Below are 20,080 nucleotides of genomic sequence, written 5' to 3' on the forward strand. Positions count from 1 at the left end.
CACAAACTTATATGATTTATTAGTTGAGAAGGTCCAATTAGACAAGTTTTAGATTTTCCAAGAGATGAAAATTCAGACATTTTTCTACAATTCATTACATTCGAAATTACCAAATGGAGAAAAACATGATAAAAAATGGCTAATATATTCAAAGAATTAAATAAAGTATTTTGTTTTGTTGTAAATTATTTAGTTTAAAAGAAAAAACATTCAATTAGCAAATGAAGGGTGTGGAGATTGGAAAAATCTTAGTGCCAAGCAAAAGTCACGAAACAAGCAATGAACATGCTATAATATGAACATTTGGGTTGATGTTGAGATGAGATTGCTTAAAAACAAAACAATTGATAAATATTTACAAGAGAAAAAAATAAAGAGAAAGAGCATTGGAAGAATGTACTATTAAGAATTATAGCGGTTGTAAAAAATCTTTCAAAAAATAATTTGGCATTTCGTGGTACAAATGAGAAGATTTATAAGAAAATAATGGAAATTTTTGAGTTTAATTGAAATGATTGCTGAGTTTGATCTAATAATGCAAGAACACCTTAGACGTATTCAAAATGGAGAAATTCTTACTCATTATCTGGTCAAATATAACAAAATGAGTTGATAAAATATTTAGCATTAGAAATAAGAAATACCATTATTAAAAAAAATAAAAAATCAAAATATTTTTCAGTTATACTTGATTGTACCCCAGATACAAGTCATCAAGAACAATGTCACTATATTAAGATGTGTAGATATTTCAATAAGTCCAATAAAAATAGAAGAGTATTTTATAGATTTTATAAAAGTGGATGATACTTCTGGTATTAAAAAATCTTGAACTTGATATAAATAATGTGTGAGGACAAGGATATGATAATTGGTCTAATATGAAAGATAAACATCAAGGTATGCAAAAAATATTATTAGATATAAATTCTAGAGCATTTTATACACCATGTGGTTGTCACAGTCTTAATTTAGTTCTTGTGAAGGCTAATTCATGTACTAATGATATTACATTTTTTGGAGGTGACACAACGTATATACTCATTATTTTCTTCTTCTACAAAACGATGGAAAATTTGCAAGATCATGTTTCTAATTTGACACTAAGCCATTATCACAAACACGTTGGAAAAGTAGTGTTGAAAGTGTTAAAGCAATAAAATTTCAAGCTCCAGAAATAAGAGATGCTTTATATCAATTAGCAGAAACTAGTGAAGATCCTAAAACAAAAAGTGAAGCTATTTTTTAGTAACATATGAGATTGAAATTTTGAATTTCTATTAGGCATAATATTTGGTATGAAATGTTATTTGCTGTTAATACGGTTAGTAAATATTTACAATCTAAAAATATGGACATTGTGTTGCAACAGACAGTTGAAATATCTTGTTTCATTTTTTAAAAAATATAGAGAAAATGGGTTTACATCTTCTATGATTTCTACTAAAGAGATTGCAGAGCAAATGAATATAGAACCAAAATTTCATGAAAAGCGTATAATAAAGAAAAAAAAACAATTTAGAGGATGCAACGAAGAGAAGAAATTGTCTACTGAAGAATCTTTTAGAATAAATTATTTCACATATTTAGTTGATCATGTCATTTCCTCACTTCAAAGTAGGTTTGAACAATTTGAAATATATAGTAATAATTTTGGTTTCATTTATAATATAGAAAAGTTAAAATTGCTTGATGATGATAGTTTGCAGAAACATTGTTAAATCTTAAAAACTTTTAAAACATGACATGCTCTCTGATATTGATGGTTTAGATTTATATTCAGAATTAAAAATTTTAAAAGAAATTATAAACTTGGAAATTAAAACACCACTTGAGATACTGATTTTATAAAAAGGGGAATTCTTTTCAAATGCATGGATAGCTTATAGAATACTGTTAACTATTCCTGTTACTGTAGATTCAGCAGAAAGAAGTTTTTCAAAATTAAAGTTAATAAAATCTTATTTGCGTTCAACTATGTCACAAGAAAGATTAGGTAATTTGGCTATATTATCAATTGAAAAAGATTTGGTTTCTAAACTTGAATATAAAAATTTAATTAGTGATTTTGCATCTCAAAAGGCAAGAAAAATAAATTTGAAATAATTTTTTAATATATGTTTATATTATTAGAAGGCCCCTAAAATAAATCTTGCCTAGGGTCGCAAATGTTCTAGAGACGGCCCTGCTCCGAGGTAAGGCCAACAACTTCGATCACTATCTTTTGCTGAAACAACCCAAATACAAATGCATGGTTTTGTTGGAGAAGATGAATGATGAAGAGAAAACTGAAAGGTGAAACTGTAATTTGAGAAGAGACAGTGGTGTTATTTACAGTCGTTATAAAAACTCTATTATGCCTAAAAATCAGGCTCACATAAACTCGTATCAGCTGGCACTAATCAGAGCTCAAGAAGGTTTTGCATTGTCCAGAATCTGCCATGTTGCCTAAGACAAGAATAATATAGTTGTCAACAACCCAGCTGACTCAAGTTTTATCTATGAATGAATTTAGTTTGCATACCTCACACTTGTCCAAGACCCATTTAATTTAAGGATATTCTTTAAGTTCTTAACGAATGGGAAGGAAGGAGAGATTTGCACAGCACTAATCCACTTGCAGAAATATAATCATTACCTTCAGTATAGCGAGTGTAAATAATTAAGCAATCCCCCTCATAAAATCAGGATCAGACCCTTTGAATTCAACAAAGAAGATAACAAAGGCACAATACTAGAAAGAGAATTGGCTTGATATTTTCTAAGAACACTTAGAATACCAAGCACCTGTGACCTAGATAGCAGTTCATAACCTATTGTAATTTTGCCAACGACCAAGAACTGACTCATATAAAAGATAATAGTGGATGCAGGATTCGCTTTAAGCATCTGAACCATTATAAAGACCCTTATTATCTCTTTCATTTTTATGTTTTTGCATGCTACTGTAAAAATAGTATTATAATCAATTCTTATAATCATTTCATGTGTAATTTCTAAAATCTTTTAAACACTTTGCATGTGCGAAATTGGTGGTGTCAAAATCACACACCAACAAACTCATTGATAGAGTACTTACAAAATTAAAGAAATTAAGAGTGTAGGTTTATGTTATGTTCAATGTTAGGGCTCTAATTAATATCCAAATATGCCGTTTTGGTCGCTGATTACAATCTCTCTAGGGTTCATGTAAGAAATCATTATAATGATGAGTAAATTAATTAGTTAAGCTTCTGCTGTCTGATTAGAAAGTTTGTAATTGCGGAAGCATGGAGATGACGTTATGACATGATAACATAGATGCCCTCCACTTTGTGGATGCTCTGTCGTTGCTTTCTTATAAATGTATTCGACACGTCGGGGTTTGGTTATAAATTAAAACGATTTGAAGTTTCTAAATGGATAAGACAACGTCTTGTGTTTTTTTTTTTTTTCTTTTTCTTTATTTTGGTCGAGGAAACTTTTTGCTTTCTTCCTAGTTTTTGATGAAGGCTAGATTACTTCAGCAAATAATAGAAAGTTAAGGCTGCTAAGCCCTTAAGTCACGGTTTCTTGAAAATAATTTGAAGCAGGAACAGTTTTGGGTTATATTTTTCATTTGGGCTACAAACACTAAAAAGGAAATCATTTATATGGTATTTTTCATACAGGATATATTTAGGAGATTGAATAGTTAAGGCTTCGTTTGATTAGTTTTTTAGAGTAGTATTCTATGCTGAATAGCATTTTTGGAAAATATGTTAAGATTCAGATAAGTTTTGGGTACATTTTTAGAAAATATTTTCATTATTTTTAACTTTTTAAGTTTGTTAATTTAACTAAATACTCTCACAATAAAAGTTTATAAATTAGCAAAAATACCCTCATCTACTCACATATTACCGGTAGTTAGCTACCACTGTGGAAGGTGGTCAGAATAGTACACGACCGGCTAAATCTAGCTGGTCGTACAGTAATCTGACCTTTTTCGGCCAAATCCACTAGAAACGGCCAGATCAACAACCACGGATCTATGATGCATATGGTCGAAAATGGACAGATCAACGCATCTAGTTAAAAATGGACAAATTTGCCAGATCTAACTAGTCGTGTGACGTTACAACAACGACGGTGGCGGCTGGCGGATGATAATGACTTGAGTGGGTGGGGGTATTTTTGTTAATTTAAAAATTTTTATTGATAAAGGTAATTGTTAATGTTTTGCGTTGAATAGAATTAGATTAGATTTTGAGAATATTAAAATAAATACATTTTTGGTTTTAGTATAGAATAGTAGAATAGGATAGTGAAAAAGAGTATGCCAAAGAGACCCAAACTTCTCATTTGGGAAGTTACAGTTGGGATTGATCAATTACCAAAAGAACCAAAGATTTGAAGTTGATGAAGAGGGTGAAAGATTCGTGATGAAGGTGAGTTGCTAGGACATTTTCAATTATCACTTACAAGAGAATTAAACTATCATTATCAAATAGAAATTTTGGTGCTTTCATTAAACATAGGTGGTTGTATCTTGAAAATGATAATCTTGCTTCTTCAGGGAACTTAGAGAGATCAGCTGAAAAGCCCTTACAGCATCAATAGCCATCTGCAAATCAACAAAATCAGCAGGAAAAATGCCACCTCCACTTGGAGAAGATAAACTTATGAAAACTCGAGTGTTTTCAGAAGAATTAATGAAGTGAAAGAAGAGAGAGAGAGAGAGATCACGAATCTCCAGCTCTCAAATATCAAAATCACATCTCCTCTCTCCCCAAATCTCTTTATAAACCTCATTTTACTTCAACGTTTTCTCATTTTTTACTTTCATTATTCTCTAACTCTACTCAGTTTACTCTCATCTCTCCTTTCGCATCTCTCTCTTGTCTCCTTTCTCATCTCTTGTCTCTCATTTCTTAACTTTATTACATAAATTTATCAAGTGAATGTGATTTCCTTATTATTATTTTATGCAAGGTATATTAAGAGCTTTAATCATTTTACTCTTAGTATTCTCAACTGATTTTATTTATATTGATCAAGTGAATAATTGATTTACATTATTTTTTTATGCAGGGTAATATATAAGATTTTGAGTATAGCAAAGCAAAAAAGCAAATCAGGCATAAATCAGGTGCTAAAGTTCTTCTCATTTTATAATTTTTTTATTTTAATAAAATAATATTAAGAGCTTTAAATTATTTATTTCTTTGAATATAGATGTCTACTAGGAAGTATGAATCTGGATTTGAAAACATAGAAAAAAAAGAATAGAAGACTAATTCAATCCCAAAAAGGTGCACTTGATAAATTTGTTATATACAAAAACCAAATGCTAGAAAAACCAATGAAGATTTAAATGAAAAAATAATTGAAAATTGTGAAAAATTTTAAAGATAAAAATTCAATTCATCAAATACTAGTGAAGAGTCCATGAAATTTGAAGAAAATTTCATTCGACAAAAATGAAATATTAATGATATAGATAAAACAACTATTAAAAATATTTATGACCCTACACTGGAATAATTTAGACACAAACTTATATGATTTATTATTGAAGGTCCAATATACAAGTTTTAGATTTTCCAAGAGATGAAAATTCTAGACATTTTTCTACAATTCATTACATTCGAAAATTACCAAATGGAGAAAAACATGATAAAAATGCTAATATATTCAAAGAATTAAATAAAGTATTTTGTTTTTGTTGTAATTATTTAGTTTAAAAGCAATACAATTCAATTAGCAAATGAAGGGTGTGGAGATTGGAAAAATCTTAGTGCCAACGTAAAAGTCACGAAACAAGAATGAACATGCTATAATATGAACATTTGGGTTGATGTTGAGATGAGATTGCTAAAAACAAAACAATTTAAATATTTACAAGAGAAATAATAAGAGAAAGAGCATTGGAAAATGTCCTATTAAGAATTATAGCGGTTGTAAAAAATCTTTCAAAAAATAATTTGGCATTTCGTGGTACAAATGAGAAGATTTATCAAGAAAATAATGGAAATTTTTTGAGTTTAATTGAAATGATTGCTGAGTTTGATCTAATAATGCAAGAACACCTTAGACGTATTCAAAATGGAGAAAATTCTTACCATTATCTTGGTCATAATATACAAATGAGTTGATAAATATTTAGCATTAGAAATAGAAATACCATTATTAAAAAAAATCAAAAATCAAAATATTTTTCAGTTATACTTGTTGTACCCCGATACAAGTCATCAAGACAAATGTCACTTAATTAAGATGTGTAGATATTTCAATAAGTCCAATATAAAATAGAAGAGTATTTTATAGATTTTAAAAGTGGATGATACTTCTGGTATTAAAAAATCTTGAACTTGATATAAATAAGTGTAGGACAGGATATGATAATTGGTCTAATAGAAAGATAACATCAAGGTATGCAAAAATATTATTAGATATAAATTCTAGAGCATTTTATACACCATGTGGTTGTCACAGTCTTAATTTAGTTCTTTGATATGGCTAATTCATGTACTAATGATATTACATTTTTTGAGTGACACACGTATATACTCATTATTTTCTTCTTCTACAAAACGATGGAAAATTTGCAAGATCATGTTTCTAATTTGACACTTAAGCCATTATCACAAACACGTTGGAAAAGTAGTGTTGAAAGTGTTAAAGCAATAAAATTTCAAGCTCCAGAAATAAGAGATGCTTTATTCATTAGCAGAAACTAGTGAAGATCCTAAAACAAAAAGTGAAGCTATTTTTTAGTAACATATGAGATTGAAAATTTTGAATTTCTATTAGGCATGAATATTTGGTATGGAAATGTTTTTGCGTTAATACGGTTAGTAAATATTTACAATCTAAAAATATGGACATTGTTGTTGCAACAGATCAGTTGAAATATCTTGTTTCATTTTTTAAAAAAATATAGAGAAAATGTTTACATCTTCTATGATTTCTACTAAGAGATTGCAGAGCAAATGAATATAGAACCAAAATTCATGAAAAGCGTATAATAAAGAAAAAAAACAATTTATGAGGATGCAAACGAAGAGAAGAAATTGTCTACTGAAAATCTTTTAGAATAAATTATTTCACATATTTAGTTGATCATGTCATTTCCTCACTTCAAAGTAGGTTTGAACAATTTGAAATATATAGTAATAATTTTGGTTTCATTTATATATAGAAAAGTTAAAATGCTTGATGATGATAGTTTGCAGAAACATTGTTTAAATCAAAAACTTTTTAAAACATGACATGCTCTCTGATATTGATGGTTTAGATTTATATTCAAATTAAAAATTTTAAAAGAAATTATAATGGAAATTAAAACACCACTTGAGATACTAGATTTTATAAAAAAGGTGAATTCTTTTCCAATGCATGGATAGCTTATAGAATACTGTTAACTATTCCTGTTCGTAGCTTCAGCAGAAAGAAGTTTTTCAAAATTAAAGTTAATAAATCTTATTGCGTTCAACTATGTCACAAGAAAGATTAGGTAATTTGGCTATATTATCAATTGAAAAAGATTTGTGTTTCTAAACTTGAATATAAAAATTTAATTAGTGATTTTGCATCTCAAAGGCAAGAAAAAATAATTTGAAATATTTTTTAATATATGTTTATATTATTAGAAGCCCCTAAAATAAATTCTTGCCTAGGGTCGCAAATGTTCTAGAGACGGCCTGCTCCGAGGTAAGGCCAACAACTTCGATCACTATCTTTTGCTGAAACAACCCAAATACACAAATGCATGGTTTGTGAGAAGATGAAGATATTAAGGTTTTAGACTTAATAACTGAAGTGAGGACAAGAGGCAGATGTAGGTAATTGGAGTCTGGTTAGACGCTGTTAAACTCACAGCTTCGCTATGAAAGAAAGTGGGGCATGCATGTGTGATGAGGCTTACTCCTGTTTTATATATATATTGATATTCTATATAGAAATAAATTATATATAGTTATAAAAAATTTAATTCTCAATTTTGAATAGTTATAAATAAGAATAAACTCTATATTGTAATAAGTTTATTAAGTTATAATTTTTCTAATTTTCATCTTAAGAAAAGTTGTCTCCATTTAGTAATAATTATCTGTATATTGCAAAAAAAAAATATGTTATGTTACATTAAAAGTTTAAGATGAAATAAAATATTTATCTAAAGTTGTTTGAGATGATGATTTATGCTTTAGAGCTATTATTACATTTTTTAACTTGTAGGTAGATTACTCGCTAGCATGAACATCTTCTTGTTGAAGCCAAATATTTCTAGTTTCTCAAGTATGTTTAAAGCTTTTTGGCACAAAACTTTTTGTATTTCCGTACTATCATCCTCATGATTATTTCCTTTATCTTTTTGTCTAATTGTAGTAATGATTTCTTCTTTAGTTAAAACATACACGATTTATTGCTCATTTGGATAATCGAGGCAGATATTAATATCCATTCGATTAGTGTATTGAAGTTATCGAATCTGGTCACTCAATTCTGCATGACTCTTTTATTCTCTTCATTCACTTCATTTGTAACTAGCAATTCATCGATATTGAGGGTCCTAATTTTGCAATCCTTAAAACCATTGGCAATTGTCTGTGGCTTCACATCAATTAACCATGCACTAACTGCATTTACAGTTCCATCAACGACACTTATCTTTACTTGTTTCAAGACACGATCTTCTATCTATTTCAAAAGTAGGCAATTAAAACGTTGAATTGAAATCCTAATAATACTAAAATATGAATTAAAATCTTAATATTGTACTACTAAAACATGAATTATAATATAAGAAATCAAAACAATAATTTTTGTAACTACGCTTCTATTAAGTTATAACTTTCTCATAATAATAAAATTAATTATTTCCATCATTGTAATTATAGAAAAGGTTTAATATATATATATATATATATATATATATATTTCATCTCCTAAATTGTTCTCGGCACCATCTCTCTTGACCTTAGGGAGAACGCTAGCACTCACCAGTTTGGCATGCCCAAACTCCTTCCTCAGCGACTTTGTAAGTTCAACAGAGTCCACTCCATCTCCTATTACCACTAACTTCTGCGGCTGTTCCTCTATTTTTAAGTCCATTGATTCCACGCCTGAATTAATTAAATTAATTAATATAACCAATTAATCAAAGTTTAATTTGTCAAGGGTGTTTATTCATTAATTTAACTCAAAACAATTACAATGCATGCATGCATGCCCCAACTTTATGTTTGATTACCGTAAAAGCCAGCGGCGACCCTCATGGCGTCAGACTGGAACTCCGAGGCAGGCCCGGCTTAACCCCTAGGCAGGTGAGGCCCCTGCCTAGGGCCCCCCAAAAAAGGGGTAAAAAAGAGGGCCTCAAATTATTTTTTAAAATATTAAAATATATTTATAATTTTTTAATCCTTATCAATCCCACCAGACTCGCCTATGTCTATCTTTACCCAAGATTTTTTTTTTAAGAGTATTTTAATATATTCATAATTTATCAATTCCCATCAATCTCACCGTGTCCAATCAACCATGCTTACTTAAAACACAATTGGCGGCTATTTTTCCATTGAAAATTGATACAATTTCACGNACGTTTGTCTATGGCTCTGATACCATGTGAGAGGTACGAAGAAAACAGGGAGGAACAAAGAAAGAAAGAGATCTGAAATTCTTCTGTATTTTTCACTATGTTGAAGAAGTACAGTAAGTTGACATTTATAGTAAAAACAGAGCAAAAATACGTAAAGCAGAAAACAGAATGTAAAACTGTTACAGAGACGTAAAACAGACTGCAAAGCTGTTACAGTGGTAAAACTAACTTAACAACTTTTCTAACAAACTTCTTAAACTGATTAACAGTTTTAACAACTTCATTAATCAGTTTACTAACACTCACCATAGAATATGAGTCATTTAAGCCCATTAAAAATTGTAATAATTTCTGCTAATTAATGTGCTCAAGAAATGCTTTTGCAGAAACACTGTTTGGTATAGGTAGGCTTACTAGTGAATCCAATTCATCCCAAAAAGACTTAAGTTTGTTGTAGTATATTGCCACAGTGTTTGTTCCTTGTGTGACATTGGCAATTTCTCAGTGAAGACCAAAGATTCGAGTTTCGTTAACCTTATGATATTGCTCTTTCAAGTCTTGCCAAACTTGAGTAGCATCGGTTGAGTAAACAATCCCATTGAAATGTCCTTTGATACCAAGTTGAATATCTACGCAAGCACCAATGAATTACATCGTTCCCATTGCAAAACTAATTGAAAGTGAATAGAGGTCCTTGTGCAGGTTCCATTGACAAAACCTAGCTTATTTTTCGCACACAAGAAGACAATCATTGCCCTACTCCATATCCCATAATTCTCAATCCCTTGTAGCTGCTCAGAGACTAAAACAGAACCAGTTGTATCTGAGGGGTGAACATAAAAGGGAGAATTGGAGTCAATCGAAGGAATTACAGATTCTTCAGTCGAAGATGCCATAATCAGATCAACAAGATTGAAGCCTCGGAGAGCTGAACTGAAACTGAATAAGACAAACTGAATCAGATCAGCAAAATCAAAACTTCAGAGAGACAAACTGGAACAAAAGAAGACGAGCTGAAGCTGAAGAACGGTAAGAATTTCAAGCTCCTTTGAACTTAATCAAAGTGAAATTCGAGTTTGATTGACTCTAGTTTTGCGGAAAAAATTGTTGCTCTGATACCATGTTGAATATATTGAGAGAAATCGAGGAAGAAGCCATTTGGGGAAAAAAAATATACTGTTTTGTTATTGAATAATGCTTTTTACAAAAAATTTATACAATAACTGATGCAAATTAACCCAAGTAACTGCACTTAGCTAACTACAGTTAACAATTAACACAGTCATACATCTTAACTAATCTTCACATTAACTATATACAACTAACTTACTGCTTAACACAACAACTAATTCACAACAATCATGTTTAGTTTCTGCAATCCATCTGAGGATTTCCAAAGCTTAAATAACATAATTAAACCGTAAATTCTTCTCAGCCTCATCTCTAAATATTTTGTGCACCTCCATCAGGCCCAGCTTAACCCCTAGGGCCCCCAAAAAATGGGTAAAAAAGGGGGCCTAAAATTATTTTTTAATATATTTATAATTTTTCAATTCTCATCAATCCCACCATATACTCGCCTATGCCTATTTCTACCCAAAATTATTTTTTTAAGAGTTTTTTAATATATTTGTAATTTCTCAATTCCCATCAATCTCATCATATGTCCAATCAGCCATGCCTATCACTAAACTAAAAACATAATTAGCGGCTCATTTTTCCGTTGAAAATTGAAACACCTTCACGCAACTCTCCAACTCTCAAATATCAAATCACATCTCCTCTCCCACCCAAATGGGAATCACCTTCTCTTATATAAACCTCATTTCACTTAAAGTTTTCTCATCTTTTACTCTTATTATTCTCAACTCAATTTACTCTCTTGTCTCTCCTTTCTCATCTTTATTACATAAATTTATCAAGTGAATGTGATTTATGTTATTATTTTTATGCAAGGTAATATTAAGAGCTTTAAATCATTTTACTCTTAGCATTCTCAACTGATTTTACTTTATATTTGATCAAGTGAATAAATGATTTACATTATTATTTTTATGCAGGGTAATAATATAAGATTTTTGAGTATCAGCACAGCAAAAAGCAAAATCAGGTGCTAAAGTTCCTTCTTAATTTTTATAATTTTTTTTTTATTTTAACAAAATAATATTAAGAGCTCTAAATTATTTATTCTTTGAATATAGATGTCTACTAGAAAGTGTGAATCTGGATTTGAAAAACAGAAGAAAAAAAAAAAAGAATAAAAGAACTAATTCAATCCCAAAAATGTGCACTTGATAAATTTGTTATTAATACAAAACACCAAATGCTAGAAAAACCAAATGAAGATTTAAATGAAAAATCAATTGAGTTGATAAATATTTTAGCATTAGAAATAAGAAATACCATTATTAAAAAAAATCAAAGAATCAAAATATTTTTCAGTTATACTTGATTGTACCCCAGATACAAGTCATCAAGAACAAATGTCACTTATATTAAGATGTGTAGATATTTCAATAAGTCCAATAAAAATAGAAGAGTACTTTATAGATTTTATAAAAGTGGATGATACTTCTGGTCAAGGCCTTTTTAATGTTCTCACAAGTATATTAAAAAATCTTGAACTTGATGTAAATAATGTGAGAGGACAAAGATATGATAATGGGTCTAATATGAAAGGTAAACATCAAGGTGTGCAAAAAAGATTATTAGATATAAATTCTAGAGCATTTTATACACCCTGTGGTTGTCACGGTCTTAATTTAGTTCTTTGTGATATGGCTAATTCATGTACTAATGCTATTACATTTTTTGGAGTGACACAACGTATATACTCATTATTTTCTTCTTCTACAAAACGATGGAAAATTTTGCAAGATCATGTTTTTAATTTGGAAAAATGATATCCTTACAAAGACCTATATAAAGAGGGCTACAAAGTGACATGAGAGAGAAGAAAAAAACAAAGAAAGAACGGAAAAAGAGAGAGAGAGAGAGAAATCATAAAGATCAAGGGTAGCAATTGTCCCCCTTTTGTAATTGTCTTTGTATGCCCCCTTTGTATTTGTCTTTGTAAGCCTAGCACTTCTCTTTTAATTTAACACATAAGCCATTATCACAAACACGTTGGGAAAGTCGTGTTGAAAGTGTTAAAGCAATAAAATTTTCAGCTCCACAAATAAGAGATGTTTTATATCAATTAGCAGAAACTAGTGAAGATCCTAAAAGAAAAAGTGAAGCTATTTCTTTAGTAAAATATGAGATTGAAAATTTTGAATTTCTATTAAGCATGAATATTTGGTATGAAATGTTATTTGCTATTAATGCGGTTAATAAATATTTACAATCTAAAAAAATGGACATTGTTGTTGCAACAGATCAGTTGAAACGTCTTGTTTCATTTTTTGAAAAATATAGAGAAAATGGGTTTACATCTTCTATGATTTCTACTAAAGAAATTGCAGAGCAAATGAATATAGAACCAAAATTTCATAAAAAACGTATAATAAAGAGAAAAAAACAATTTGATGAGAATGAAAACGAAGANTATATTTGGTGGAAGGCAACTATCTGTCACTGTCGGGGTTTTGATCTGTGCCAATTTCTAAAATCAAGGGATGTAAAAATAATTATACCGATTAGTTTATATATTAAATTTTGGGGAAATAACTTACACCTACCCGAGGTTGGGCGAAACAACAGATTGGTACCTAAAAAGTTTCAAAAAGACAAACAGGTACCTTCCGTTAGTGAAAAGACTAGAATGCCCTTTGAGAAATATTAGTCTATTTTTTAATTATTTTTAGACCCCTTAAGTTTATTAATTCCATCAAATACCCCAGAAAAAAGTTTAAAAATTAACAAAAACACCCTCACACACCCATACTTGCCAGATTCTGATGGCTACTGTCGGTGATAGCCGGAATCTATCACAACGGTCTACTCCACCACTGAAAATGGCTGGTAGTTCACCGATCTGGCCATCAACGGTCGCAACACTCCATCTTTGACGACCATTTCTTTAGTCGTCACTTTCCGGCCAGATCTGACATTTTCACGTCAGATTTGGCCTTTTCCAGCCAGATCTACTATAGATCTGGCTGGAAAAGGCCAGATCGGTGAATTACTGGTCATTTACGGTGGTGGCCGCCGAAATCTGGCAAGTATGGGTGGGTGGATGGGGGTGTTTTTGTTAATTTTTAATCTTTTTTCTGGAGGTATTTGATGGAATTAATAAACTTAAGGGGTCTAAAAGTAATTAAAAAAATAGACTGATATTTCTCAAAGGGTATTCTAATCTTTTCACTAACGGAAGGTACCTGTTTGTTGTTTTGAAACCTTTTAAGTACCAATTGGTTGTTTTGCCAAACCTTGGGTAGGAATAACTTGTTCGGCCTTAAATTTTTGTTCTTATAATTTAGAGCTGATGGATGTTGACCAATGGGTGGTAGGGCATGTCGGTTAATATTTTTTCTAAAAATAATTAAATTGGAAGTGGGATCCCTGAAAGTTAGGTAGATGTCAAATAATTTTTATGTTAAAAAATTAAGCACATCGCCCGTTTATTTTATAATTATTTTAAGTCTAAATCTCACCTAATTGAACGTGGGGCATGCATCTTCGATCTTACACATATTCTTTTAAAGATGTCATGCGATGTGAAGATCAGAAGCTTGATGTGATACCACACTATGACACAGAACTTTCATTTTCCATCAATTCAATCCCAGTATTAGTTTTGTCAAATTTTCATAATTAAACAATGATAATACAGTTATCTAATACACTATTCTCAAGTTTAATTTTTATTCAATTAAAATTAAAAAAAATAAGGATATTAAGAAAAAAGGGAGGGGGGAGGGATCATTGCGTATATAACAGGTGTTACTCCAACATAATTTACTATCACAATAACACTGGTTGTCATTCCTCATTCCTGGTTAAAGAAATTTGTGTAATTAATACAGTCCAATCAAAATTGTGTATCAGCTTTAATTTTAAACCCCTAAAAGAAGCAGCGACACTAAACGAGTCAATATTTTTGTCTCAAATTGTTAGGCACAAGACAAAATTTAAGGAAAATAAATTTTCCAACTCATACTCCAAGCACTATCATCCTCTCTTATCTTTTGAAAGACTTTTCACAATTGAGAAGCCACCAACACAACACATCATTACATCTTATAATTAGTTCATAAATGTTGTGTCAAAAATAACACTTATATCAGTACACCAATTAAAGCTTAACAAACACTCAAAAGACAAAGTAGTATTAGCTATCAAAACCCAAATCGCCTCAAAGAGATAGTTTATATTAATTCCATCTCATTTTAAGATAATAATTAATGAGTGGTCTCTACATGTCAAGACAACTTACAAAAGCATTCATTACACCTCAAATGTATAAATGGGCACATCTCTTCACAAAAAAGGAGACGGGGCATATGAGAGCTGAGCACAAACGAGAGTTTCAACCATTATTTTTTCTCTGTAAATAAAATATTTCTCCATTTTTGTACGCCTTACAGGCAATATCAGAAAAATAGTCAGAGAATAATAAAATAACAATGGATGTAAGATTCGCTTTAAGCATCCGAACCACTATAAAAATTCCTCTTGTCAACTATTATTTATTTTTCTGCAAACATATATAATCTCTGTACTATAATCAACTCTCATAATCATTCATGTGTAATTTTTAAGAGCAGTTTAACACTTTACACGTGTGAGTCGTTGGTGTTAAAATCACGTATCAACAATAAACATGCTTAATTTCTTTCGAGCAGGAATGAGTGAGTTGGTGATCATTAAATTAACATGAAAATTTCTTCATCTAATTTACAGTTATGCATACCCTGTCAACATGTTGATACTTTCAGCATGTAATATCAAAATATTATAATTAGAATAATATTATGCTTACAACTGAGTCATATAATTAAACATACAATCAGGCAAAAAAAAAAAAGACAAAGTAGTCATTTTACATGAATTTTATAAAACTTTTGTTTGGTTATATGATTCAATGGTAAGCATAGCTTATTTTTATAATTATTGACCATGCTTATGTGGATAAACAATAGGCATCATTTCTTTCATGTAATGCTTTCTTTTTTTCGTTCTTAGGTCTGAATTTTATGTCCACACATGAATTTTTTTTTTTTCTTGGTACAGTTTTTAGGTTCGAATTTCGATTATATACATGAGAAAATCACATATATAAAATTCCATGTTATTTATAGGTCTAGTAATATCTGAAACATGTCTAACTAAGAAACCTAATTAATGTAGTACTGTACTGTCGGTGTAATGTTGCTAAAATCTCAATATTGTAAGAGCAACATTTTCATATTTAAAATTGTAATATTCCACGTGTACAACGTTACGTCCCTTAAAAACATAATAAAATCAACGTTGTGGAGCACGAATTCAATGAGAAATGTATTTATTTTATCATATTCATATATATCATCAACCTGTGAAATACATAGACGTAAAATTCGATCTGCAGGCCGAACAAGGCAGACAAGCAGAGCAGCAAATACAAAGCTATGAATCCATGAAAATGATAAGCGTGTTTTCTTTCTTTTCTACATATCCATTATTATTATTATTNATTTCTGGTATGCGGGCTTGAAGGGTTGCGCTCAACAGTCAAAAGACTCACAGGTCTGTGTATTGAGCCCAACTTTCTTAAGATTCAGGTTTATATTTAGGCCTTCTAATACAGTAACAGGCTGGGTTCAGCTCCAGCCAACCTGTCTCATTCGACTTGTCTATTCTACCAAGCTGATACCATATAATCATTTAGAAAGGCTGTCTACTTGACTGCAAAATCCAAATCGACAAAGTGACGATTATCAAGCTGCGTCTAAAAGACAATCTCTATGTCATTTTTGACAAAAGCAAAAATGATATGATTGAATCTGACTTTCCTCATTGATTAAATGGTTCATATAGATAAATTGTGGTTTCTTCGATTTTGATAGATGACAACTTGCATTTCCATTTGTGATTAGGGATGCTGAAAATATCCAGCAAGGTTAAATACTCAAAAAACCCCAGTTTCACCATGTGAGAAATCTCTGAATAAGGTTAAGTTCAGAGGTGAGAAATCTCTGAGAAAAATTATGGCTCCGTTTGGTTCACAATTTTGTGTTTTTGGGAAAAGTTTTTTGAAAAAAGTTAAAAAAAAAAGTTGAATTGGGTGGGTATTACGATGTAGGATTTACAAATTATAAAATACCCCCTATGTTTGCATTTTTACAAAACACCCCTTATAATAAAACATTAAAAGTTAACAAAAACACCCCCAATCTACCCTCAAATACGGACAGTCGGCCACCACCGCCGGAGGGTGGCCGGAGTCGCCGTAACAAAAACATTAAAAATATTTAGGGGTATTTAATTGAATTAACAAATTTAGGGGGTTTAAAAAATGTTGAATAAAGTTGAATAATATTATAAGTTTTTGGGTATTTTACTGTTTAACTTTTTTGGGAATACTAAAAGTAGTATTCCCAAAATCCAACCAAACGAAGCCTATATCTCCGGAACCGAGGACAGAGAAAAGGAAAGGTGAAAACTTGCAAAAGTTGTCCTCATCATTGGTAAAAATATGTAATATTATTAAATATATATAATTTTGTACTTAATATTTCATTTAAATTAATGAATAAAATCCAAGGATTTTTGGGTACGGGAGCTGGGTTGGGTATAGTATTCCCCTCCTAGGACAGCCCCATGCTCGCTCCCAAAAATCCAAGGTTGGGGGCTAGGGCCAAAGGAGAAAACATCTTTAACGGAGATGGGATTGGAGATGAAGGTCCCCGACCTTGTCTCAGGAAATTGTCAACCCTATTTATAGTAAGATGTCAGCATAACTCAATCAAATATTAAATAGATTAAAAGGACACTTATTATTATTATTATTATTATTATTATTATTATTATTTTCAATCAATTACATTGAATGCCAATGATTTATAAATTTCACCACTTGAAGCATACACTTATCGAATATTTACCACGTCGAGACAAAGTGCTGCTAGATATATGCTAATCCTCTTTTAAGCAGGTACACCTACATTTTGAAGATTCATCAAACTTGACCTACTTTATTTTGTTTATACTTACATGATTATAAATGGGTGTGGATCTAGCAATCCTCTTTGGAATACCAAGAACCACGATGCCAATTAACTTAGCCCGTTTATTCCATGTCAAGGAAATACCTGATGTCGTTTCTGCACAATGGAGAGCGATGCATACTGAGAGATAATTCTTATTTCTTCATACACAATGGTAAGCGTATTTAAAGATTATAGTGATGCATTTATGAACTCTATTAACATATTAAGGGTGCCGTTTACTATGTCATGCCCCCGTATAATTTCATGAAGTAATAGTAGGACGAACGACTTGCGCATACCCAAGGTTTGCCGTAATAACAAACTGGTACCTAAAAGGTTTGGAAACGACAAACAGATATCTTTTCTCATGTGCTGTTAGTGATTTCTGTTTGTTAATAGTGAAAAGACTAAAATGCCCTTAAAAGTTTGATATTTTAGTTTTTTATAAATTTAAAAGTTTCTAAAAAACCTCCTAGGTTTGCTAATTTAACTAAACACCCCCATATATAAAAAGTTTGTTAAATGACAAAAACACCCCCATCACCCGCAATGCCAAATTCCGACCACCACCGCCGAAAACTAGCCGAGAAATTGCGTTACAACACAGACCCGTCGGATCTGTGTCGTAACGTGTCGATTTGGCCTTTTCTGGCCAGATCCCCCACGGATCTAGCCAGAAAAGGCCAAATCTGGCCGTCGAGGCAGCAAATGGAGTTTTGCGACCTCGACGACCAGATCTGGCCTTTTCCGGCTATATCCGTGGCTGATCTTGCCGGAAAATGCCAGATCTACGGCTAGATCTAGCCATCGTGGCCGCAAAACTCCATTTGCGGCGTCGACAACCAGATCTGGTCGTAGATCTGGCCTTTTCCGGCCAGATCAACCACGAATCTGGCCGGAAAAGGCCAAATCGTAGCGTTACGACACAGATCCGACGGGTCTGTGTCGTAACGCAATTTTCGGCCAGATTCTAACTGTGGTGGCCGGAATCTGGCACTGTAGGTAGTGGGGGTGTTTTTGTCATTTAACAAACTTTTTATATATAGGGGTGTTTAGTTAAATTAGCAAACCTAGGGGGTTTTTTAGAAATTTTTAAATTTGTAAAAAACTAAAATATCAAACTTTGAAGGGCATTTTAGTCTTTTCACTGTTAACAAACAAAAATCACTAACAGCACATGACGGAAGGTACTTGTTTGTCGTTTTCAAACCTTTTAGGTACCACTCTGTCTTTACAGCAAACCCTGGGTATGCGCAAGTCATTTGGCCAGTAATAGTATTTAAACCCATTGATTTGTTAATAGCCTCTTGTCAAATGTTTTTTTGCAAATGGGTACCAATTTTTCAAATCTATGTATGACTTTTCTTTCGATTTAGGGAAGCCCATTGATCCCAAAATCTTCTCTTCATTAGAATACAAGCAAAAGAAAATAGTTTTTTATCATCTTTAAAATGCTGAAGCTTAAAGCTTCCTTAAATCTTTTTTTTTTTTTTTTTAAATTCTGTCTTATTTTTGCACATTCATCACACATACTAAATCTTTTGAACACTATTGCCTTTTTTTTTTCACTAGGATTATCCGAATCAGCTTGCATATACCTCAACCAATCTTCCGAGGTCTTGAAACTACTGGTTGAATAAGAACCTCAATGATCATCCCTATTAGTGTCTAGGATGATTCAAACTAAAAAGCGGATGAAGCCTCCTTTTACTTTTTTTTTTTTTTTTTTACTGCCGGGCTACCTAATGGTGGTTCCCTATTGCCCTCTTCCATCGCCTAAAGTTTAACACATTTTACAAAGGATCTCAATAGTCTTCTCAGATTTAAGCTCCTTAAAGCTTCTTGCTTACTATTGACCTTGGTTTCATTAGCACCTGCCTCACCTGAGTATGGATTCTAGAGCCTATATCATTTTCCCATAGCCTTCAAAATCATAACCTTTAGAAATGATAATTCTCTGCAAACCCTGAACTCTATAAATGTGGATGAAGAACCATTTCCTATTCCTAAATTTTTCTATCCAAACTTGGAAAGAACGGCCTTAAAAAATATTTGAAGACTGAATTTCTGTTCTTGCCTGAGTAAACTCAATCATTTTTTTTTTCTTCCAACCAAATCACACAATATTCCCGATCCATTGAAGATCAAATAAGTTAAAAATTTGTTCTATCTTAAAACAACTGCTCTCTCTTATTTGGAAGTTCCTTGATGTAAATACAGTTATTAGATAATCACTAACATTACTTGTAGCAAGTTCACTTGAAAATAAAAGAAGAAGGCTTTTCCGAAATCCCTGCTCATATTTATGATTTGTAAGAATATTATCCTCAAATTGTGTATACAAAATAATAATTAGTGAGTTCCATGCAGGCGCATCACTCTTTAT

This window comes from Pistacia vera, unplaced genomic scaffold (genome assembly GCF_008641045.1).
Source record: "Pistacia vera cultivar Batoury unplaced genomic scaffold, PisVer_v2 Contig404, whole genome shotgun sequence".
Classification (NCBI taxonomy): domain Eukaryota; kingdom Viridiplantae; phylum Streptophyta; class Magnoliopsida; order Sapindales; family Anacardiaceae; genus Pistacia; species Pistacia vera.